This window comes from Triticum aestivum, chromosome 5D (assembly GCF_018294505.1).
Source record: "Triticum aestivum cultivar Chinese Spring chromosome 5D, IWGSC CS RefSeq v2.1, whole genome shotgun sequence".
Classification (NCBI taxonomy): Eukaryota; Viridiplantae; Streptophyta; class Magnoliopsida; order Poales; family Poaceae; genus Triticum; species Triticum aestivum.
This window is the reverse complement of record NC_057808.1, coordinates 2,520,751-2,546,561: the sequence shown is the minus strand read 5'-3', so window position 1 is coordinate 2,546,561 and position 25,811 is coordinate 2,520,751. Positions and strand designations below refer to the sequence as shown.

General features: G+C 41.9%; 1 pseudogene; it reads right to left on the bottom strand.

Moving 5' to 3' along the window:
- Nucleotides 1-17,218, bottom strand: part of LOC123124684 (uncharacterized) — a 37,500-nt pseudogene extending 20,282 nt beyond the window's left edge.
- Between the last annotated feature and the right edge of the window lie 8,593 nt (nucleotides 17,219-25,811).

Here is a 25,811-nt window from a genome sequence, read left to right as displayed (position 1 = left end):
GATGAATCTATGAGTAGTATTGGAGGGTATGAACCATAGAGAAGTTGGAATACATTATATATTACACCAATATGAATTTATAATGAATTCACAACTGTACATAAGTGGTGGATGTATTTTCTTATACTAACGGAGCTTACGAGTTTTCTGTTGAGTTTTGTGTTGTGAAGTTTTCAAGTTTTGGGTAAAGATTCGATGGACTATGGAATAAGGAGTGGAAAGAGCATAAGCTTGGGGATGCCCAAGGCACCCCAAGGTAATATTCAAGGACAACCAAGAGCCTAATCTTGCGGATGCCCCGGATGGCATCCCCTCTTTCGTCTTCGTTCATCGGTAACTTTACTTGGAGCTATATTTTTATTCACCACATGATATGTGTTTTGCTTGGAGCGTCATTTTATTTTATTTTGTTTTGCTTGATGTTTGAATAAGATACCAAGATCTGAAATTCTTAAATGTTAGAGAGTCTTCACATAGTTGCATAATTATTCGACTACTCATTGATCTTCACCTATATCTTTTTAGAGTAGTTTTGTCATTTACTCGTGTGCTTCACTTATATCCTATGAGTAAATCGTTGAATGAATTGAATATCATAAATCTGAAATTATATATGTTTCATATGCCTTTCCCATGGGGAGTAATGCCTTCACATATAAGAAGTAGAGGTGGTAAATTTTTTGAAGGTTAGCAAACATTGTATTGGTCACTTGAACAATTCATGAAAGAATATTGAAGGAAGAGAGATTTCACATATAAATATACTATCTTGGACATCTTATATGGTTGTGAGCCCCATTAATTATTTTCGAACCTGAGCAAATTAGTTGAAGTTGGACAAGGAAGACAACATAATGAGTTATGCTTGGGTATATTTGTATAGAAGTTATATTGTTATGGATCCTCTAACATGTGGTGCTTGCTATCTAGAATCCTTTGGTAGCCAAAATATCTGCACTAAGTGGGAATACTGCTTGTGCATCCAAATTCCTTAAACCAAGTTTCTTCCATGAGTTTCCACCATATCTACCTATATGCGGTATTTACCTACCGTTCCAAGTAAATTTGCATGTGCCAAACTATAAACCTTCAAATAATAATCTGTTTTGTATGCCCGAATCGCTCATGTAGCGATTCGGGGCTGTCAGTATCTTCCATGCTAGGTGGGTTATTCTCACGATGAGTGGACTCCGCTCATCATTCACGAGAAAATGGCTGGTAATTGGGATGCCCAGTCCTATGATCAAAGAATCAAAAACAAATTCACAAATAATTTAAACAAACTCCCCCAGGATTCTTGATAGTTGGACGACACCCGTTGTTTCGGACAAGCCGTGGAGTGTAATTGTTGGTGGAGGGGGAGTAAAATCTTTACCTTTCTGTTTGGGAACTGCCTATAATGTATCTAGTATGGAAGATATTGGGAACTCTTGGTCGTTATGTTGACAATGAAAGCATACCTCTCAAAATTATTTTCATCTATGTTTTAGCTTTGAGCTCTGGCACCTCTGCAAATCCCTGCTCCCCTCTGCGAAGGGCCTATCTTTTACTTTTATGCAAGAGTCAGTAGTATTCCTTCTCATTCCAACCAACTTTTTAGTTGGCAAGCATCATGTGGTGGAGAAAGATCTAAGCATATATGGCCATTCAAATATATTTGATCATGAATTATTATTGTTGACAATTATCTGTATGATAGATAAGTTGGGAGGCGAAACATTAAGCCCCTATCTTTCTCTGTGTTCGATGGATGCTATTTGTTCTAAAAATATGCTTTGAGTGGTAGCAATCATGGAAGACTATATGATAGTTGAGTATGTGGGATTTGCTAAATCAAAGCTCTTACATAGACCCTTCCTGAAAATAAGATGAATTGCAATTGTTTGATGACTGAGAACTGTTTGTTGGTTTTCAAGAAAGTTTATGATCTATACTTTAACATGCGAATAGCTTGTTACTTGATCATGAGAAGCTTTATGATATGAGCTACTGTTATGACATATAATGATGCTAGAAAAGGTGATTAAAATTATCATTGATCAAACTTGTGTACCTGCTAGCATTCACACTTCATAAATTATTTCTTTTATCATTTACCTACTCGAGGACGAGCAGGAATTAAGCTTGGGGATGCTGATACGTCTTCAACGTATCTATAGTTTATGAAGTATTCATGCTATTATATTATCCTTCTAGAATGTTTTATATGCATTTATATGCTATTTTATATGATTTTTGGGACAAACCTATTAACCTAGAGCCCAGTGCCAGTTTCTGTTTTTACCTTGTTTTTGAGTATCGCAGAAAAGGAAAACCAAACGGAGTCCAATTGACCTGAAACTTGACGGAGCTTATTTTTGGACCAGAAGAAGGCCATGGAGTAAAAGAGTTGGGCTAGAAGAGTCCCGGGCTGCCCATGAGGGTGGGAGGCGCGCCCACCCCCTGGGCGCGCCACCCTACCTCGTGGACAGCCCGGAGACCCCCCTGACTTGTTCCCGACGCCAAAACCTCTTATATATACAGAAACCCCCAGAACATAACCTAGATCGGGAGTTCCACCGCCACAAGCCTCTGTAGCCACCGAAAATCAATCTAGACCCGTTCCAGCACCCTGCCGGAGGGGGGAACCCTCACCGGTGGCTATCTTCATCATCCCGGCGCTCTCCATGACGAGGAGGGAGTAGTTCACCCTCGGGGTTGAGGGTATGTACCAGTAGCTATGTGTTTGATCCCTCTCTCTCGTGTTCTTGCGGTGATACGATATTGATGTATCGTGAGCTTTGCTATTATAGTTGGATCTTATGATGTTTCTCCCCCTCTACTCTCTTGTGATGGATTGAGTTTTCCCTTTGAAGTTATCTTATCGGATTGAGTCTTTAAGGATTTGAGAACACTTGATGTATGTCTTGCATGTGCTTATCTGTGGTGACAATGGGATATTCACGTGATCCATTTGATGTATGTTTTGGTGATCAACTTGCGGGTTCCGTAACATTGTGAACTTATGCGTAGGGGTTGGCACACGTTTTCGTCTTGACTCTCCGGTAGAAACTTTGGGGCACTCTTTGAAGTTCTTTGTGTTGGTTGAATAGATGAACTGATATTGTGTGATGCATATCGTATAATCATACCCGTGGATACTTGAGGTGACATTGGAGTATCTAGGTGACATTAGGGTTTTGGTTGATTTGTGTATTAAGGTGTTATTCTAGTACGAACTCTATGATAGATCGAACGGAAAGAATAGCTTCCTGTTATTTTACTACGGACTCTTGAATAGATCGATCAGAAAGGATAACTTTGAGGTGGTTTCGTACCCTACCATAATCTCTTCGTTTGTTCTCCTCTATTAGTGACTTTGGAGTGACTCTTTGTTGCATGTTGAGGGATAGTTATATGATCCAATTATGTTATTATTGTTGAGAGAACTTGCACTAGTGAAAGTATGAAACCTAGGCCTTGTTTCCTAGCATTGCAATACCGTTTACGCTCACTTTTATCGCTTGTTACCTTGCTGTTTTTATATTTTCAGATTACAAAAACCTATATCTACCATCCGTATTGCACTTGTATCACTATCACATCGCCGAACTAGTGCACCTATACAATTTACCATTGTATTGGGTGTGTTGGGGACAGAAGAGACTCTTTGTTATTTGGTTGTAGGGTTGTTTGAGAGAGACCATCTTCATCCTACGCCTCCCATGGATTGATAAACCTTAGGTCATCCACTTGAGGGAAATTTACTACTGTCCTACAAACCTCCGCACTTGGAGGCCCAACAACGTCTACAAGAAGAAGGTTGCGTAGTAGACATCACCTACACATCAAAACCACAACGATATTTCGTCAAGTATGTGCTATTTTAACCTTCAACAAGGACCGGGCGTAGCCACACTCGATTCAACTAAAGTTGGATAAACTGACACCCGCCAGCCACCTGTGTGCGAAGCACGTCGGTAGAACCAGTCTCGCGTAAGCGTACGCGTAATGTCGGTCCGGGCCGCTTCATCCAACAATACCGCCGAATCAAAGTATGACATGCTGGTAAGCAGTATGACTAGTATTGCCCACAACTCACTTGTGTTCTACTCGTGCATATAACATCTACGCATAAACCTGGCTCAGATGCCACTGTTGGGGAACGTAGTAATTTCAAAAAAAAATCCTACGCACATGCAAGATCATTGTGATGCATAGTAACAAGAGGGGAGAGTGTTCTCCACGTACCCTCATAGACCGAAATCGGAAGCGTTATGAAAACGCGGTTGATGTAGTCGCACGTCTTCACGATCGACCGATCCTAGTACGAACGTACGTCACCTCCGCGATCTGCACACGTTCAGCTCGGTGACGTCCACGAACCCACGGTCCAGTAGAGCTTCGAGGGAGAGCTTCGACAGCACGACGGTGTGATGACGGTGATGATGAATCTACCGGCGCAGGGCTTCGCCTAAGCACTATGACGATATGACCGAGGTGGATTATGGTGCAGGGGGGCACCGCACACGGCTAAGAGATCAATGATCAACTTGTGTGTCTATGGGGTGCCCCCCTCCCCCATATATAAAGGAGTGGAGGAGGGGGAGGAGGCCGACCTCCTAGGCGCGCCCCAAGGGGAGTCCTACTCCCACCGGGAGTAGGATTCCACCCCTTCCAAGAGTAGGAGTAGGAGGGAAGGAAGGAGGAGAGAGGGGGAAGGAAAAAAGGGGGGCGCCGCCCTCCCCCCTTCCTTGTCCAATTCGGACTAGAGGGGGAGGGGCCGCGTGGCCTGCCCTGGCCGCCCCTTCCTCTCTCCACCAAGGCCCATGAGGCCCATTACACTCCCCGGGGGGTTCCGGTAACCCCCCGGTACTCCGGTATTCGTCCGGACTCACTCGGAACCCTTCCAAAGTCCAAACATAGTCATCCAATATATCGATCTTTATGTCTCGACCATTTCGAGACTCCTCTTCATGTCCGTGATCATATCCGGGACTCCGAACTACCTTCGGTACATCAAAACACATAAACTCATATTACCGATCATCACCGAACTTTAAGCGTGCGGACCCTACGGGTTCGAGAACTATGTAGACATGACCGAGACACGTCTCCGGTCAATAACCAATAGTGGAACCTGGATGCTCATATTGGCTCCTACATATTCTACGAAGATCTTTATCGGTCAAACCGCATAACAACATACGTTGTTCCCTTTGTCATCGGTATGTTACTTGCCCGAGATTCGATCGTCGGTATCTCAATACCTAGTTCAATCTCGTTAACGGAAAGTCTCTTTACTCGTTTCGTAATGCATCATCCCGCAACTAACTCATTAGTCACATTGCTTGCAAGGCTTATTGTGATGTGCATTACCGAGAGGGCCCAGAGATACCTCTCCGACAATCGGAGTGACAAATCCTAATCTCGATCTATGCCAACTCAACAAGTACCATCGGAGACACCTGTAGAGCACCTTTATAATCACCTAGTTACGTTGTGACGTTTGGTAGCACACAAAGTGTTCCTTCGGTATTCGGGAGTTGCATAATCTCATAGTCATAGGAACATGTATAAGTCATGAAGAAAGCAATAGGAATATACTAAACGATCAAGTGCTAAGCTAACGGAATGGGTCAAGTCAATCACATCATTCTGTAATGATGTTATCCCGTTAATCAAATGACAACTCATGTCGATGGCTAGGAAACTTAACCATCTTTGATTCAACGAGCTAGTCAAGTAGAGGCATACTAGTGACACTCTGTTTGTCTATGTATTCACACATGTACTAAGTTTCCGGTTAATACAATTCTAACATGAATAATAAACATTTATCATGATATAAGGAAATATATATAACAACTTTATTATTGCCTCTAGGGTATATTTTCTTCACGCACAATCTATCTATGAAACCAATGATTAATTCTACTCTCGCAAAATTTCACTCGAAACCATAGGAGATTGATTGTTGTCGGATAGGACACATGTGAGCGGAATTCGAAACGAATCAAATCGAAGCAGGATGCACCTGTCGATGCCGCCTTGCCCTTGCGAGACTCCCACTGCGCACTTGTCCAAATCGAACTGGTGGCTGTGACCAGCAGGGTTGCGGGCCCTTCCCCCAGCGGTCGTAGGCGGTCGGCTCCCGGAGAGGAGAGTGGAACGGGACGAAGCAGTCTACCACCGACATGCTGGGGTGGTGCCGCCAGAGACGGAGACGGGGACGGGAACGTCGAAGGAGGTGGGCGGACTAACGAGGGTTCGTTTGTTTAATTGGGGATTTTGTGGGGAACCACGGGGAGCCGAGAGACACCTTTTACTTTTAATTTTCTCGCCTTGGCCTGGCCTACAATTATCTGAATGCTCTTATATTTTTTTACATAACGAGTTTTTTTCTACAAATTTATGCTATTATTTGAGCGACGCTCCGCATTGGCCGTTAAAAGATCTGGCGCGCTTCATAGCCGCTTAATTTGAGGCTATTCAGTGGCCCGTCTTTTTTCCTTACCAACGCAACGAAGGCATTGTTGCGGAACTCTTTGCAACAGACCTTTTATTGCAGAAAAATTTGCAACAGAGGTTCTGTTGCAGATTTTTTGTCTCTGTCTTAACTTTTTTTTGAAGCATGAGCATTGTTGCAGAAATACTTCTGCAACACAAATGATGTTGCAGGGATTTTTTCGCCCTAACTTTTTTGCAATATGGATGTTGTTGCGGAAGAAGTTCTGCAACACGGATGGTGTTGCAGGAAATTTGTCAAAATTGTTCTGCAACAAAGAGTTAATTTGAATCCCGGACTACAATGAGCCATGTATTTATTTATCTTAAATGACACCTTTGGAATCCAGAAATTCCAGAACTTTTTTTTTGGCGGATACATGCGGATGTGAAAGATGTATGTATAAATTCCCTACCGTTCAGAAATAAGTAACTCACCACGTTACTTAAATTTCAATTAAAACCACGCCATTTATTTCCAAATGGAGGGGATATAAATTATATCTCGATCCATGGTCTAGAGAGAAAAGACGAATATGTGGGTGAAACTTTTCTTTCCTTTATAGACCCATAAACTTTGACTTATTTGTATGAATTTTACGAACACATATCGAATCATGTTTTTTTGCGGGGTTAAAAGTGATTTCATTGCTCAAGCTGGAGGAAGCTCCTCCAAACAAACAAAGTTCGGATACATTAGCAGGGCCAGACCTTAGCCAAACAGCCGTCCTAGCTTCTACACGACCAAAAGAAGCTAATCTATGACTGGCAATGTTTTGGTGCCTACTAATATGAGCAATAGAGCTATCCCTTTCACCTAGAACTGACTTGACTTCGTTGATCATCATCGCAAGTTGCTATCTATCATGCGCCTGTGCCCGGATAGAGCCCACTGCAGCTAGGCAATCCATCTCAACATCAACCGGAAGCGGCGACCATTGCATAGCAAAATTTAGTCCCTCCAAACAAGACTAAATATAAATTTTGTGTTTTTGAAAAATATGGGGCGCGGGTCAGAAAAAAGAGAAACCGCACTTGTATCCCAAACATCGCAATCCACAGACATAAAAACTGCCTACTCCTGGCTGATGGAGTATATAGAAAGAAAAAGGAAACCGCATGCGGTTGGAAGAGCAAAAAGAACTTACGAAGAATCTCGCGGCTGATCCGCCATGGTTGACTGATTCCACGACTGCGTATTGCACTTAATTCTAACCATATATAATTAAGGTTTTTACGCTTTGATAAGTTGTTGAATAGTTTTCACATGTTATATGCATATTGAGGGCTTCGAACTGCCAACCCTGAATATGCATCATGTGGTAGAAGGATGCTTAGTTTTTCCACTGTTTTATGCCCGCAAGCTAACTACTTGTGATTTATATTTGCATTTTTAGGTTAATTTCATCTAAATTTTATCATTTTTTGCATGGTTCCTGGGTTATTACCTTTTGTCATTTGATGATTTTAATTGCATGCATGTAGTGTATAAAAGTTTCTTTTTCCCTTGCGAAAAGATGTAATGCATACAAGTAGATATACAAGTGTGACAAGTTATGGAAAGAGATCAAAATGATTTACTTCCACCAAGTTTTTGTTTCCCGAGAGCAATATTTGCATGAAAGAACATTCTTGGAATTCCAACAACGTTTGAGTCGTACCACATATTTCATGTTTCAAATAATACGTTTTGAATTTAATAAAAAAATTGGAATTCCAAGAATACCTTTTGAATGAAGTACTTTTTTCCCTTTTTAAGTAGATTCCAGGAACAATGTTTTGAATGGAGAGAACAAAATTTTTTTTTGACTTACAAAGACATTATGCAAATGGAGGAACACTTTTATATTTTTCTAAGAACAAATTTCTGAAATTCCAAGAACATAATTTGAATCAAAGAACAAATTTTGGAATCCCAACCCGAGGAACATTTTTGGACTTCCAAAAACATTTTTGTAATTCTAAGAACTTTATTTGATTTTTCATGAACATTTTAGGGAACGTTAAGAATACTGTTTGAATTTAGGAATATTTTTGGACTTTCAAGGACATTCCACAAATGGAGCTATATTTTTCAAAAATTAATAAGAACAATATTTCAATTGATAAACAATTTCTTAAACTCCAGGAATTGACTCAAAGAACGATTTTTTTAAATCCAATGAACAATTTTTTGACTTCCAAGAACATCATTCAAATAAAAGAACAATTTTTTGGATTTCCAAGCACATTACGTTAATTAAGGAACATTTTTTGGAATTCTAAGAACTTTATTTGGATTTGGAAAACATTTTTTGAAATTCAAAGAACAATATTAGATATGAAGTACATATTTTTCCACATGGGGAATAATTTCTTAAATTCATATGAACTTTATTTCTAGTGATGAACATTTTTTGGAAATCCAAGAACATTATTTGAATTTATAAAATTTTATTTACTTCCAAGAATATTATTTCAATTAATGAACATTTCTTGAATTTCCAAGAACTTTTTAACTTGATGAACGATTTTCAAAATGTAAAGAACAATTTGAATTCTGGAACATTTTTTCTCTTCCAAGAATATTATTTTGATTAAAAAATAAATTTTGAATATACAAGACCTTTTTTTGAGTTGAATAACATTATTTGAATTGAAGGACATGTTTTGAGATCACGAACAGTTTTTAAAATGCCAAGAATATTATTTGAATTGAGGAACAACTTTTTGACTTCCAAAAACATTATTTCAATTAAAGAAAATGTTTTGGATATGCAAGAACTTTTTTTAGTTACGAATATTTTTACAAATCCTTGGAATTCTTGATTTTTTTGTTCCAAGAACATTATTTGAATTTAAGACTATTTCTTCTATTCCAAGAACGAGAACATTATATGAATTGAGGAACATTTGTTTGAGTTCGTGAACATTTTGTAAAATCCTAAGAACATTATTTGAATTTGCGAACAATTCTTCGACTTGCAAAAAGATTATTTCAATTAAAGAACAATTTCCAATTTCCAGGAACATTTTTAGTTAAAAACATTAATACAAATCCGAAGAACATTACTTAGGAACATCTGTTTGAATTCCAAGAACATTATTTGAATTGAAGAACATGTATTTGGGGATCCAGGAACTTTATTTGAGATTACGAACATTTTTGGTATCCCAAGAATACTATTTGAAATGAGGAACAACTTTTCACTACTATGAACATTATTTGAATTAAATAATAATTTCTGGAATTCCAAGAAATTTATTGGAGTTTACGAATATTTTATGGAATCCCAAGAACATTATTTGCATCGAGGAACATTTTTTTGACTTCCAACAACAATTTTTTAATTAGAGAACTTTCTTTGAGTTGACAGACAATTTTTGAAATCCAAAGAACATTATGTGAATTGAGGAACCATTTTTTGACTTCCAAGAACAACATTGAATTAAATAACATTTTTTTGCATTTCTAAGAACATTATTTGGATTGGCGTGCACTTTGAAATTCAAAGAGATATTATTTGAATGGAAGAACATTTTGTAATTTTAGGAACACTTGTTGTAATTCCAAGAACTTTATTTGAATTGAAAAATATTTTCTAAAATTCCAAGAACAATATTTGGAATGGCAAATATTTTTGAACTTCCAAGAACATTATTTGAATTGAAGATTTTTTAATTTAGCAACAATATTTTAAATTCCAACCTTGTGAATAGAAAAACATTATTTGAACAATAGATTTTTTTTTTACTTTTATTGGATGAGTATAAGGACAGTGGTTTGTAAGAAAATATTTTTTTACAATCATGTGGTTTCGACTTCTACTGTATGGAAATCCATCATCACGTGGATTAATTTTGAAGGTGTTTTTGTGCCCATAAGTTTTTTCTCGTCCATTCCGCCTGTGTAGATAGAAAATAAACATGCAACAAGTGTTAAGTTATTGGTTTTGTTCCATGATGGGTAGCTGGGCTTCATAGATGCAAAATATTTGGTCAGACGGGAGGCTGCGGCAACCCTTCTCCTCTCTGTCGTTCGAGCACGAAGAAGAATACAGCCAAGGAAGTTAGTTCCAATGTTGTTTCACTATCGAGCCAACAATTCTTTATTCATTCGAATGGAGGGAAATGTATGTAAGTGAGCCGAAACTGAGAGCCATCGTCTGTATGCCCAATGTATTATTATGTATATACAAACTCAAAACTTGTATTTCTCTCTGTAAGGCAAGAATGCAGTTTGTGATAGAGGAAGCTGCACATTATTTATTTAGCATGTTTGGAAAGTTGAAAAATGGAGAAATGTCTACATGATGTGCCCATTGATGGAAAGGATTGTTGGTTTCATTAGTTTGAATAGTTTCTTTTTCGTCCTTCTAGTTGTACTTATCTACTAGTTCTATGCATCATCTCTTTCGATGACACACAACTTTCCAGTAGTGTTGGTATCAGAAAACTGAAAGTCTATCAGGTTAGGGTTCTTACTCCAAAGGGACTATACTAGTTATTTTGCAGGTTTACATCACTAATTATTTTTGTGACAGAAATGAGAATGATCTTACCCAACTTACCCTCCTTTTCTTTTATTCTGCAGGTTTACATCACTAATATTATTTTCAACTGCAAGCAAAACTCCACCGCCAAGTAAGATTTCCAACTACAAGAAATCGTTCCATTGAAAGATGCTTCCTATAGTTTTATTCATGTCAACGAGAAATCTGTTTTTATGTTGTTTCCTGGAGTTTGTTAATGGTATTTTGTGTTCCAGTGATAGTTTCAGCTGGTATGTTGTTAATGGTATTTTCCAGTTAATTTTGAGTTTATTAATGGTATGTTGTTTACTTTCATTAACTGCAGAGATAGTTTTAGCTGTAGAGAAACATTTTTCTATTCGTTTCTTTGCATTGCACAGTACAAAGTCTAAGACTTCCGTTGAAACAGAAGAAACAGAAACAGCTTAGTATCAGGTTTTCCTATACGAAACAGTTTACTTTTCTGTAAGAATCAGTCTACCATACGAAGAAAACATGAACACTCTCTTCACTCGCACGCGAAATGGAAGAAACATGAAGCGGCCCAGAAGGCCCGCCAAGTGGAGCCCCTGTGCGAAACAGCATGTATTAAATTTATTTATCTTATATTAAAAAAGGTTCATCATCTACTAAAAGTGTTCACTGTGTATTCTGAAAGGTCACTGTATGATTTTTTATCTGATATTAGAAAAATGTTCAACATGTAATAAAAATGTTCCGTGTATTTAAATTTTTTCCATAATGTATTAGCACAAATTGATCATGTATTAAAAATGTGTATATTATGTTAGAAAAATTGCCATCGTGTATTGAAAAATCTTCACTATGTATTTTGAAAATATCCATCTTCTATTCAGAAAAATTGATCAGATACTAATTTTTTTTTATGTATTACAAAATGTTCATCATGATTAACACATAATGATCATGTATTAAAAATGTTTATCTTATGTTAGAGAAAAAGCTCACCGTGTATTAAAAAGAATTTCCCGTTCATTTTAAAAGTGTCATGTAAGGAAAGTAGATTATGTATTAAGAAATGTTTATCTGGAAAATGTTCAACATGTATTACAAATGTTCACCCTGTATTTTACAAATGTCTATTTTCTATTAAAAAATGACAGTGTATGAAAATGTTTATCATATACCCATCTGTTTTCAAAATGTATAGTGTCAAAAAATGTCTTACATTTTAAGACAGAGAGATTATTAGAAAAATGTCTTACTGTATTTGAATTTTTTTATTTTTTTATTTTGAGAAAGGTATACCATGTATACAAAAGTAATGGCATATTAACCAAATTTATGTATTATAATAAAATAAAAGAAAATTATAAAAAAAATCAAGAAACCTAGAACATACAGAAGTAAAAAAAAGGAAAGAACATTTAAAAGGAACAGGAAAAATGAAAAAGTAAAAGAAATGGGAAAGAAAAGAAATACAATACTAAAAGGAAAAATGGGAAAACCATAAATCCTGGCATAGGTCTGTCCATTTGGCCAGCTCATACCTCTGAGTGCGATATACACAAAAGCGAAAAAGAATCCTGCTTGGCGATCTCACGCTAGAAATGTAAAACATTCCAAAAAATAATGCAGAAAACCGCTCATGGTTACTACTGGGCCTACTCATGGCTCTGGAGGCTCTGGAGGAAGCGAGGTCAAGGCTAGAGTTGCATATATTATTTTGCAGCAAACGAGATATAACACTTCTTGTAGGAAGCCTACTCATGGCTTTATTTCCTAGGCCCACTCATCGCTTGGCCTATAGCTTTCAGCCCAGCCTCGGCCTGCAACACAGCTCAACACATTGGCCCGCATATATTCCTTTTCCCCCTTGGAGCATATGAAATGCTTCCATTCTCCGCTTTAAGCGAAGCAAAAAATGGGGCAAATCGCCTAAAAGCTTCTGGGCTAGCCGCTAGACAACGGTCCATCAACACTCTCCTAAATACTAGAAAGATGTGTTTTAATTTTGTACATGTTTATAAAAATATTTTTGTAAAAAGATTAGTAATAAAAAGGTGTGCATGTATTACAAAAAAGAAGTGTTCTTCTATTTTTAATAGATGTTCATGGCTTAAAAAATAATTCATGTATCTGAAAAGAATCATTTATGTATTTCAGAGAAAAATGTCCATATGTATGAAACAAATATGCATGACTGCAAAAACAAATGTCACATACTTCAAATAATTTTTGTGTATTTGCTAAAAAATAAACATGAAGTAAAGGAAAAAAATAGAAAAAGGAAACATAATAGACAAATAAAAATGTATGGAAGAAAAGAGAAACCCGAACCTTGGGAATGTCCCCGTAAACTAGCTCTGAAGGGAAATCATATCTATCCTTGTCTTAAGGTGAAAAATACATACCCACTACCCAAAACAAATGTTGTATAAGACACCATACAAGATGTAAAAAGAAACCACCTTTTCTGAATACATAACACAAATGTTTTTGGTTGTTGCACCAACAAACAAATGTTCTAGGTGTTTCTCATGACATTGTCATAAAAATAAAGAAAGTTTTGTCCAATTGAATTCTAATGTCGGAGTTATAGATTCTACTAGCGCGCACATTTTATAACCTAGGATATTTGCAGATTCTAATAGAGATAGGAAGTAGTTCATAAGAAATGATTCTATAATGTTCAATAAAAAAAACTTAAAAAGGCCCTAAAGGAAAATTTTCTAAGGAACCCGCTGAAATTATCCTATTGCACTGATCAATAAAAACTGGCTAGTTTTCTTTGCATTATTTAGTTATAGAAACATGCAACAAATAGAATTAAAAACTAAGGGTCTTTTTTTTTCCATTTGAAATGCATGTAATAAAAGCATGGGTAGAGATTTGATGAAGACAACCCTAATAGAATTTTTGTTTTAGGTAGAGATAATGCTAAATGCGAGAACAGAAAATCTTGTAGCAGAAGTTGTTTGGACGCGCCGCAGGAAAAACATAAATTTTCTTGATGGCTATTTTTATGTTTTGTTATGCATGCTATATCATTTAGAAAAGGTCCGCCGCTAAGAGGCTTAGCGCGCTATTTAAAACTATGCTCCAACATCAACCTAGACGCGGCGGTGGAGTGGATGCGCCTCTCCCTCCAAGGAGTACGTCGTCGGGTGGACTCGATGGAGCAAGCTCCTGCCGCACCACAACCACAGGGTCCGCCGAGTGCTGATCCGGTGCGGGTGGACTGGACACACACCAGGGCGGCCATCAAGCACCAGGTGTAGACCTGCGACTGCACAGACCGCGTCGCTTCCCTTCCCCACGGGCAATGGTGAACATTCAAAATCTGTGGATTGCTAGCATGGAGGCATGTCTGATGATAATGAGGATCCATTCCTGTCACCTAATTCTATCAATACATCGCATCGGCCGCGTCACACTCCACGCATTCCTCATTCTGATTTTCCTAAGTTTGATGGGGATCATAAACCCGAAATGGTGGAAGAAGTAGTTCAGGATGTACTTGGTGCAGACTGCAGACTGATCTGTGGGTGGATTTCGCTACGATGCATTTTATTGGGAATGCAGCGTTGTGGCTTCAGACTTACCAAGCCATGCACACTGTTGATAATTGGGCAGGGCTATGCGTCGGCGTCGCGGTGTTTGCCAAGTTTAACAGAAACAAGTATACAAAGACAATTGATGTGTTAGTTCTTTTCTCTGAAGCAAACGGGATCCGTCGATGAGTATGCACATAGTTTTGAGGAGCACATGCATACTATGCTCATGTATAACCATGCTTAATTATGATGAAACATTCTTCATTAATCGCTTTGTGGACGGTCTTAAATTAAACCTGCCATTGGAGCACCGGTGAAGCTGCAAGAGCCAGCTACAGTGGACCTGGCTCATTGGCTCAAACACAAGAGGAGTTGTTGGCTGAGGACACAACCAAGTTGAGCCGCAAATGGGAATCTAAGTACACTTCTAAGCCCTATGTGCATCAAGGACTGCTTTGTGCTGCACCAACAGACAAGACACAAGAGGACATCGTCAAAATACCTGATAAGGTGGATAACTTGAGAGCTCAACAAGGGAAATGTTTTAAATGTGGTATTATTCAGTAAATGTGAAACCCTATCGTTACTGTCCAATGCAGAAAACTGAAATTGAGCAACAATTTGTGTCTATGCTGCAGCAAGGTATTATTCAGCTCAGTTGAGTTCTTTTGCTTCCCCTGTGTAGTTGGCAAAAAAGAAAGATGGTACCGTACATAGCGCTTCTGTGTGGATTATAGGCCAGGGAGTGTACCTGGATGGTAGCAGAGGTAGTACAACTCAAAAAGGATGGCAGTAACGAATCGTTTTGTTAGGTTAGCTCGGTGCGTGCAACTCAGAGGATTTGGCTGCATTTTTTACGCCACACAAAGAGGAAATGGCTCAAGGATGACCCCTTGAAGTGTCGTTATTTTGGAGTACTGTTGGGTGGGCGCGTTGTTTTATTCTGAAAAGAGAAAAGATGAGCAAAATAGTGGAGGGCATATGCACGCATGCTAGCTAGGGCACAAACAAGCCGTCAAAAAAAAAAGCTAGGGCACAAACAAACAAACGCATCGCTGTAGTGTAGGCTTGGCAGCTCCATCCAGAAGCTAGCACGTGCACCAGCGAGTATATGCCATGTGTTGAGCTGTCTGAGCTAGCAGCTTTGTAGGGTGCACGAACACTACGAGCGGCCGATCTACGGAGGCGGCGGCTTTACTTCTCTGTTTGGGGGTAGACGCTAGTGAGATGATAGTGCTGTGACAGATCGATCCATCTATATAGAGATTAGCAGCTTTGCCTTGAACAACCACGGTGAAATGGTGAATGGAGATGCAGGTTCGATTGGTAACTCCAGTCAGTGGATTGCAGCAACAGCATATATCTGTACCAAAAGAAAAATCTCTGCGTTGAGTATTATGATTATTAAAAAAGATGGGATAGCGTAAGATCCACTTGTCTTGTACTACATGAAGATTATGTACTCCTCTATATATGAAAGCGAGGTTCAAGCAATAAACATTGATTCCACCAATTAATCCCTCTCTATTCCCTTCTAACATAGTATCAGCCTAACCGATTCAAACCCAAGTCGCCGTTGCTGCTTCCGCTCCGCGTCGCCCCTGGGCGGTCGGTCTCCATGACCGCCATCCGCTGGTCGTGTTGACCGGCTGTCCTGGAGAGTCTTTTTCCCCAACCGCTTGATCCTGATTTTTCTCTCTTTCGCCCGTCGCAATGATCGGTGTTTTTTTAGTTTTCCGATCTAAAATCTGTTTGCGTCGCCCGCCGATCCCGTGCCTCTACTCCGACACCGGGACGACCACCCGGCCTCTACTCCGACCCGACGGCCTCGCGCGACCAGGCAGGCCGTCATACGCACATTTGCCCACCCGTCGCCCTGTGCCGTCCGTCGCTGCCCTGCTCCGACCTGGACTTCTTCATCACCACCCGCCTCCGCCGCGTCTTTACGGACGCCCTGCCGCCTGCCTCACCGCCTGCCGGTTGCCTCGGGCCGATTGTGCTCGTCCTCACGCCGTCCCATGCCGACTGCCGTCACCGGCTTCATCTCGGATTCTGCCTCTACCGAGCGGCGTCCCTGACCTCGCGCACGATCAAATTGATCGCCCGCCCGCCCGCCCGTGATCCGCGTCATCCACATCGTGTGGCCGATCTGGCCCGTCGGTTGTGCGCGCCTCCGCAGGTCCCATGAATACCGTCACGAGTACAACGCACCCCTACACCGATTGAGCAACAGGATGCTACTGTGTCACCCCGTCGTCCCGAGTGCCGCCGCCCCATGGTTCCCACCGGGGCTGCATCGACTCGTGCATTGCCGCTGTGTCGCCCCTTCAGGCCGTAGTGCCGCGACACGCGGTCCATGCCGCTGCCCTGAGGTTGTCCCCGCGGTTGCACCGGCCCTCGCACCGCCGCTGTGTCGCCCCTTCGGGCCTTAGCGCCGCGGCACGCGGTCAACGCCGGTGCCCTGAGGTCTTCCCGCTGTCGCCCTGACCCGCGCGTTGCCGCTGCGTCGCCCCTTCGTGGCGTACCGCTGCGGCGCGCGGTCCCCTCCGCCATCTCGGCACGTCGACTTCCACGTGGTATGCGCCGTGCCACCTTCCTTGGCACGGGAATGCTTCCGTCTGCGCCGATCTTAGTCACGTCGTCGGGCTCTTCCTCGTCTACTTTGAGCATCGCCATCATGCTCCTAACCCAGGCGTCAGGCATGGCTGCCACTCTTCTTCGGCGGTGTTGCCGCTCGCTCACCCGAGCCGCGCTGCCCGTCCACCACCTTTGTCCTCGTCTAGCCCCAGCTCATCGCCAGCGTTGCTGTCATCTTCCCCGACCACTTCATCTACTCTGACCACCGCGGGTGACATTGGCTGGCTTCGTGTCGACTAGCGCCGCAACCGTCATCGAGTCCTTCTCTACTAGCCCCCTCGACATGCGTACAACTCGTGCTGGTTTCCATCTACGCATCCCGATGTTGGCAACACCGACGCGTCCCTTCGTCCACGACGTGTCCCCGGGCCTGGCAAGCCTGGAGCGAGGCATCGTCCGACTTCGTCCTTCTACGCATGCCCGGTACTAGCAACACCGATGTGTGCCTTCATCCACGACGTGTCCCCGGGCTTGGCAAACTCGGCGCGTTGCCTCGTCAATAATATCTTCTTCCCGGTGCACCACTACTTCGCACCACTGCGCCCATGACTAACTCGCCCGCGGCTCCACGACGACTACCTCGACACTGTCCACCCCGGCTCGACATCGACTACAACATCCCTCGCATGACTACCTTGACCACGAATACACCATCCTACGGTCTCGACTACCTCGACATCGGCACAAAGTGCTACCGCCTTGCTTGGGCAACCTCGTCGATTTCCACTCCAGACACGACTTCCGTGATGCATCAACCGTTACGACTGTGGGGGGATGTCAGTCGACGTACCTTCGGATTCTTCTCCAGTCTCACCGCCTGCGTCGCTATCGTTGTGACTGCGGGGGATGTTGAGTATTATGATTATTAGAAAAGATAGGATAGAGTAGGATCTTACCCTACCTTGTCTTGTACTCCAAGAAGATTATGTACTCCTATAAATATGCCCACGAGGCTCAAGGAATAAACATCGATTCCACCAATCCATCTCTATTCGCACTAACACTCTGGATTCCCCAACTTAATTATATAATCCACTAGCTATTTCATTTGCTTAGCTAGGATGATCACAAAGTCTCATCACGTCGGAACTTTGTCCTTTGTTTCTGCTCATGTTAGTTTCATGCATCTTCAGTTTTTCGCTCTATTTGTGACATGGGCATTGACTTAAATTTTTCCCTGAGTTGACGAGAATTTGGCAGCTCTCTTTTTTCCAACATGAAAATACCCAAGACATACAACTTGAGTCTCCCAAATTCTAAACATGCAAGAGGTCGGTGGACTTTGACATTGCCCAAAAGTTGTGCCACCTATATAGTTTCAAGAGGCGACACTCTTCAATTCTATCCGACTTTACATAATGCTCCTCATATTGCTTCTCTCTCCTTCTCTCCCGCTGCTGATTCAAATAAAACTTTTTTCTCTCCCCTCTTAATCATGCTTCATCCCACTTGTCCTCCTTCTCCATCATCGACACCTCTTCCAACCTCTTCATTTCTTGTTTCCACCATAACCATTCCACTGTTGTCCTAGGTCTACCTGCACCCTATTGCTTTCCACCATTGGTCTTGCCAACATTGTCATAGATCTCGCCTACAGAAGATCCAACCAATCAACAATCCATCGTTTGTCCACTGTTAAGCCCACATGAAGCATGTTCTCCCTGCATATTTCACAAAATCATATCGTGCATTATTGTTTGTAGGCCTTTCCATTGCATCGTCCAGTTTATTTATATAGATTCTATTTATAGGGAGGAGAAACTAGGGGGTGTGGAGCGGTGGACCATCGACAAAAGAATTGGTAAGAAAAGGCGGGTTCACAAAAGTGGTGTAATACGCCACTCGGTTCAATGTGAATCAAATAACCTTTCCTAGGCTTTAACATGCCACTAATCCCCTTCAAAGCGAGATGTGACCTCATGATTCACAAGTCAAACAAGGCCTAAACTGATGTTAAATATATTATTAGATTAAATCCATTTGCATTTAGAATGATGAAAAAGGATGAATGAAGTAAGTGGTTATATTCTTTTTTTAGCATGAAAGTAAGTGAGGATAGAACTTTGTTGTTTATTTGCTTGACATGTCTTCCTTTCTTTTATAGCCATATCCCCATGCACTTTTAGTGTGATGTTGGCCCGCTTTTACTCGTCACTGAAAAGCCCTTAACTTTGAAGAAACTAAATGGAAGCAAGTGTCATAGTACAATTTATTCCTTTTCAAAGAAGGAATATATTAATATGAAGAATATATCAGTTAGATATGGCCTTTGCACCAACATGATACAAGGAGCTAGTCAAGACATTGAGATGCACACAACCAAATTATTGCGGAGTGATCACTGATCAACATCAACCGATGATGGCAACCCAAGGGTAACATGATATGTATTCCAACAACAACGCCTCCAAGAAGGGAACATTGCACGACAACGCCGTCGCCTGATGCAATTATTGAGGATGGATCGTGGGTTTTCACCTCGAAGAGAAGTTCGAGCAAACTCCAAGCAATGCCTTCAACAAGGTAACTGAGCCAAACGATGGGTTCACTGTTTCCAACTGCAAACCATTTTATATCTATTTTATTACTGAAGCAGGGTTAAATGAAGCTTGCATTTCCCATATGGGCGCAGATACCCTATGGTGATATTGGGAAACCTAACACAACAACACTCTCTCGTGTTACAAAAGACCCAAAAAAGGTATCTAGGTAAGGTCGCTAGCCCCGTGTAGTGCTGAATGGGAGCCCATGGCCCGTGCTAAAAAATTTCATTTACCAACAGAAATCGGTGTATTTGTAGTACCTGCAAAAAAAGTATTTATAGGAAAATACTTAATTATTTCTATTTATGGAAAATGACGTAACAAAAAAAATCTGAGTCCAAGTGATTCTGTCAGCCTTATTTGTGGTGGAAGTAGATGGTGTCGAATTTAGACATCTAACAATTTTCTGTACCATGCAAGAATTTTGTTACTTGAAAAAAAGAGTTAGAAGGAAAATACATATAGCTACCTATCTCGCTGTGAAGAGATCGATAATCCCAAGCATGTGAGCTACAAGAAGGAAAAGTCAGTCCATGTGTTGTCAAGGAATGGTCAGTGTTATTTCCTTCCATGGATCACGGTTGCTTTTCTTTTTCTAATAATTTGATTGTGTGCATATTTTTTATGTTTTGACTAGCATTTGATATCGTGTTACCGCCTATGCTGCGAGTAGCAGGCGGCGGCCAATTAGGGCTGCCCGCAGCCCTTACGAGCCCTTCCGCCGTTGGAAGGACCATGATGACTCCAACTCCGACAGCAACAACGACGGAGGTCCCATCGGCCAGGGCAGGCATCCGTACGAGGTTACCGCCCGGTAGCTCGCTTAGTTTTTTTTTCTACTCTTCTTAATATTAGTTTTTTTTCTCGAATACACCATGGAAGGGTGTATCATCATTTCATAGAAGAAGGGCCAAGCGGCCAGTACAACTCCACCCCAGATACAATGCCAAAATAGGCAAACAACTCCACGTTAATCCCTGGGATTAGAACCACGCCTACTACAATCGAAAGCAAATGAACTCGCCTTGCATGATCTCCAGCTAAGATGGCGAAGAGATGGGGCACTGAGCAACTAAACCGCGTCCGACCGATGCACTACACAACCAAGCCGCGACAACCACCCTAAGACTGACAGGGTCAACATACCGCCCACCCATGTCGCCTAGAGAAGTCGGCAAGTGGGTGGCAGGACCAAGCCAAGCTAGAGGAAGAAGACACGCCGGAAGCGTTGGCAATGGCATACATTGCGCCCTGGAGGCCCATGTCCTGAGTGGCATCCCGAACCGCAAACAGAAACTCCCCAAGCTCCAACTCTGAGGCCTCCGCATGGCCAAGGCAGCGCCTTCATGAAGGAAACGACGTCGTGACGCCGCCACTGCCTGTCCCAGTGAACCGAAACAAGGGTTTCCCCTGGCACTCGAGGAAAGACCCGATCAAGGCCATAGCAGCGCCCCCAAGGAGGACACGGCACCCGCAGGCGTCGTCGCTGCCAGCATAGGCCAGCCATGCGGGGATTTCGCCCCGGCCGTTGACCAAAGTCCAAACCACCGGAGCGGAGATAAGGGGATAAGTCATCGGCAGAGTCCACCACTGCAAGAAGGAAAGCCACACCCTTCTCAAAGAAGAACGGCGACACCGGGCGCCGCCGGCCTCTCCTCCACCAAGGACAGCCACGACCGGACGTCCGTGCCGGACCTACTGGCCTGACTGCCGCCCTGGGATCCGAGAGCCACAGCAGAGCAGAACCTACCGAGCTCCCACCGCCGCACGTGCCGAAAGCCGGAGAGAAACCGCCCCCAACACCGCCAGCCAATGATCTGGACCTCCTCCAGATCCACCGCGCCCGCAGCACCAACGACATCCCAACATCACGCCGGAGGAGAGAGCACCCTGACGCGTAGCAGGGCCGCCGATGAGCGCTCGGGCCACCACCACGTCGGAACGGATCTGAACAGGGGACGCCCTGATCCGCCGCGACCAGGCACCACGGGCGACCACCACGCTGCCCCAGCAGCCGTGGCGGCGCCGCCATCACCGAGTCCCTGGGGCCGCCGCCCCAGTTTCCTGGCTTCGCCGGAATGCCTAGCGCCCAGGGACGCCGTCGCGCACCGGCCGGAGGGCGCCCCGAAGAGAGAAGAGGCGAAGCCGCCATCGTCGTCCGCTGGGCGAGCTTCGCTCACCAGCTTCCTCTGGCGGCGGCGAGGAGGATGAGGTGGAGGTGGGTTGGGGGCGGCGGCGGCTAGGGTTCGCTCGAGCTGCCCCCCTAGGGGCAGCGCGAGCGAGGGAAAAGCACGAGCGGTCAGATCGGGGGTATGAATTAGGTCTGCTTTGCATGAAAATTGTTCGGTTTGCATCAAATTTGTCCGGTTTGCTCAATTTAGGTTTGAAATACGGATGGACGTTTAGGGCATGCGGTTGGATGGCCGTTTCCGTATCCATGTCCCTGGATGCACGGATAGCAAGTCTGATCTACAGTACGGTGTTGGAGATGCCCTAACGGTTTAAATTCTTTTGCGGTTGTATCATCTTGATAAGAAGAAGGGAGGGCCAACAAAAAAAGCCTCCATCATGGAAAACTAGCTGTGCACCCGTGCTCTTGGTCAGGCACCACCATCGGCAGTACTACCATGGGCCATATATATGCATGGTACTACTGGGTTACTTAACTGAGATGATAAATCCAAAGCATCACCACTGCTCCCCAATAGCGACACGACAGAGAAAGAGATACCCCCTAAAAGCCATTGTCTTCCATCCTCAAGTAGCCAGCCAGTTAGTGCTGGGGTCAAGCTGCAGCTCTAGCCTAGCTAGAGGTTAATTTGGTCCCCAACTTCCACCTTGGAATGATAGGATGCAGATGCACAGCAGTGCAGGTGCATGCACATATCACACAAAGACGGATGTGCATCTCATCTCTTTGTTAGCCACAGCTAGCAGAGGGCAGAGGGCAGAGGCCGGTCACTTTCCTTGGCTACAGGAGCTGCCTGCGCCTGGCGTCCGAAACGTGTGCTCCGACAGCTCCACTAAGGGCTGGGATCCGTGACAAACGATGGCAATGGCATATGGTGCTCCACTATCACCCATCCACCTTCGCACTACGTACCCTAGCTCCTACTTATCTGGAGTAGCTAGTACTACTTTACTGTCCCTGGCCTTTGTTTGGTTAATGACTGGTTACTCTAAATACCTACTGCCCAATCAAGGATATGTTTTGGACACTAGTACTAATTAACAGAGCTAGCCGGGCATGGCGACAGATTTGTTAGTGGTGTCATTTCCCGCCTTGTTGATGACAATGAGAGTTTCTCCATCCTGTGGTATGCGGATGGCACCAATATTTTCGTGGTTGCGTGCCATGAACATGAAGCTCATTTTTTGCGTCATTTAGTAGCCGCCATGCTTTTTAAATTAATTTTCGTGGAAGTTAAATATATTGTTTCGACGAGGCAAGTATGCCCAGCTATTTCGCCTTCTTTTCGAAGGTTAGGGATATTTTTTTCTAGTTTCAGTCTTTTCATATCCAAAATTAGATGATACCTCGCGCGTTGTTGCAGGAAACTTGTTAAAATTAGATGCTACAAAAATAACTAATACTAATGCAAAGCAAATAAGAGTGTTCGTGATTTACATTTGATAGACAATAAAATATACAAAGTATGTGAAAAAAATGATGTTGAATGATCGAATGGAAATGCCAATATAATCTACTTTTGTTTATTAGTATAGAATTAATAAAACCGGGTGGACAAATTGTCCATCTCTACGGAAAAAGGCAATCAGAAGGGGATTGATGCATCAAATGCCCTCTTAGAAAGTGAAGTGTAAGAATAAGCTCTTAACTGGAAAGAACCGATTATAAAGATAAGTGATTTTACCACTTATAAAAAGAAACCATATTCTTGAACCTATTTCATGCTCATGTCACGTCAATCCATAAAGATATATCGAAACTTTTGTTTTTGCTATTTGCCAACCATCGCAAATAATCAACGAAAAATCCATGAAAGAGTTGCTTGCGGGAAACATGCTGCTAAATTTCTTCCTTCGACTATTTCATATGTGACTCTAGCTAGGTCGAACAAAAATGACATGATAATTTTGTTTAGAAATCCAAGGCAGATACCTCTGATCTTGCTTGAACGAAATTGAAGATATGCTCGATAAATAAAGCATGTCTTGCTTATTAACATTTAAGGAAAAATATATTCAAAAGCCTTTTTTATTTATCACTTTAATTTCATCATTAAATAGAAACCTTTTGGATTTTTTCCGTTGTATTAAAAGGATTTTCAAAATTTTATTATTACCCAAACAGTAGAAAGAGCTTTTGTCTTCTTTCATTAACATAGAGGTAGGCAAAAGAGGGATTTTTACTGTTTGTGGAATAATTGCAAATTTGTGTGTCTGAGATTAGAATAGCTTCAAGATAACCAACATACTTTTTTGTTTCTGCCATTAGGAAAAGAGTTTCTTGTGGCCGGAATCAAATGGTAACATGTTTCTATTATCTCAAAAGCTTACAAGCAAGCTTTTGTTGAATAAAAAATTGGATTTTGGTTGAGTTATATTTTCAAGGGAGAGAAGGAAAAGGCAGATTCAAATAACGTTATTCTTGAATGAAAAAAGGTTTTCTTTGCAACCATTATTTCTTGCCTCTTTATGTCACGAAACCTTTTGATGTGGAACGGGGAGAGATAGTTGAGTGGATTAAAACAGAGGGTTGCTAATCTATTGTACATTTTTTTGGAGCAGGGGTTAAGCTATTGAGACACATGTAGGATCCATATAAATGTGTCTTGCCCAAGTTAGTGTAGTCTCAACCACTTTACATACCACTTAATGTTGTTTTCTCAACATCTACCCCAATAGGGTTTATCAAAACTTTACATTTAAAGGTATTGATCACGACATGCTAACAACCATGGCATGTCTATTGCACACAATATTAAAATGGAGGGGTATGTTCGGTAGAGTGGAGCCGCCTCTAACAATTTATCCTCCCAGAAGAGAAGCACTTCCGCATCCTCTATTCCTAAATATTCGCAACCCACTACAAAATTTTCCTCTCGATGCAAGCATGCCACATCACCAAGCATGAATTTCGTCACAGATCGTGCATGTTTTTCCCTCTGACAATTTATTGCATTATTCAATCCATACAAATTCATGCCAACTAATCAAGCCATGCATATTTTGTTCCTTGGGAATTAAGAAATGTATGCTTGTTTATCTTATTTTTTTTCATTCATTTTTGTGTGGCCAACGCCGATATATGTTTTTGACACTTGGAGCAAATATATATAGTTCACACCTCGCATTTATTGTAATGGGAATGGCATTCATTAACTTCAATAAAAAAATCTGTCTTAAGGGACTATAACTTTGAAACTTCCTTCAAAAAGAAAGATCTTTATGGTGTACTATGGATAATTAGACTAAACCACAAAAGGGAGGTGGGGGCACAATGTTGCTTCTGCTTTGAGCAAGATGCAATTTAAATTGTATTTTCTGATACATGCACAATTGCTTGAATTGCTTGGCAAGCTATACATTGTGTGTTTAAATACCTCTACCATGTAGCTTGTGACTAAAAGTTTGGTGCATGGCTATGTGGTGTGCAGAAGTGTCTTCGTCCTTAAAGTCATATTAGCACCATCACCGATTTTTGGATAGTTGATTGTGCCGAATTGATTTCCTTCTTAATAAAAAAATGTTCACTCTTTCAGGCAACTGCTATTCTCATATATCAATTTGTTGCGATATTGGGCTTCTGACAAAATTCAACACATGAAGCAATGGAATCTGGGACCAAGCACTTGAAGTGGCTTACGGAAGAATTTATGTCTTGATTTAGATGGCAATCATAATATAATTAGGCTATTGTCTGGCGGATATCATGTGATTTGGACATTTTATTATTTTGAGCTTGTAATCAATTTGGTTGTGTGCATATGTGCAAATATTAGAGGCAATATATATTCTATTTTCTAAAACAAAATCTAGTCTTTCAGATACCGGTGTAGATGATTAAGAACCTATATCTCTGAGCACTTCACCAATTCTCCCCACCCCCTCTCAGTTTCTTCCAAAGTATTCGCGTATTACAACCTATAGCA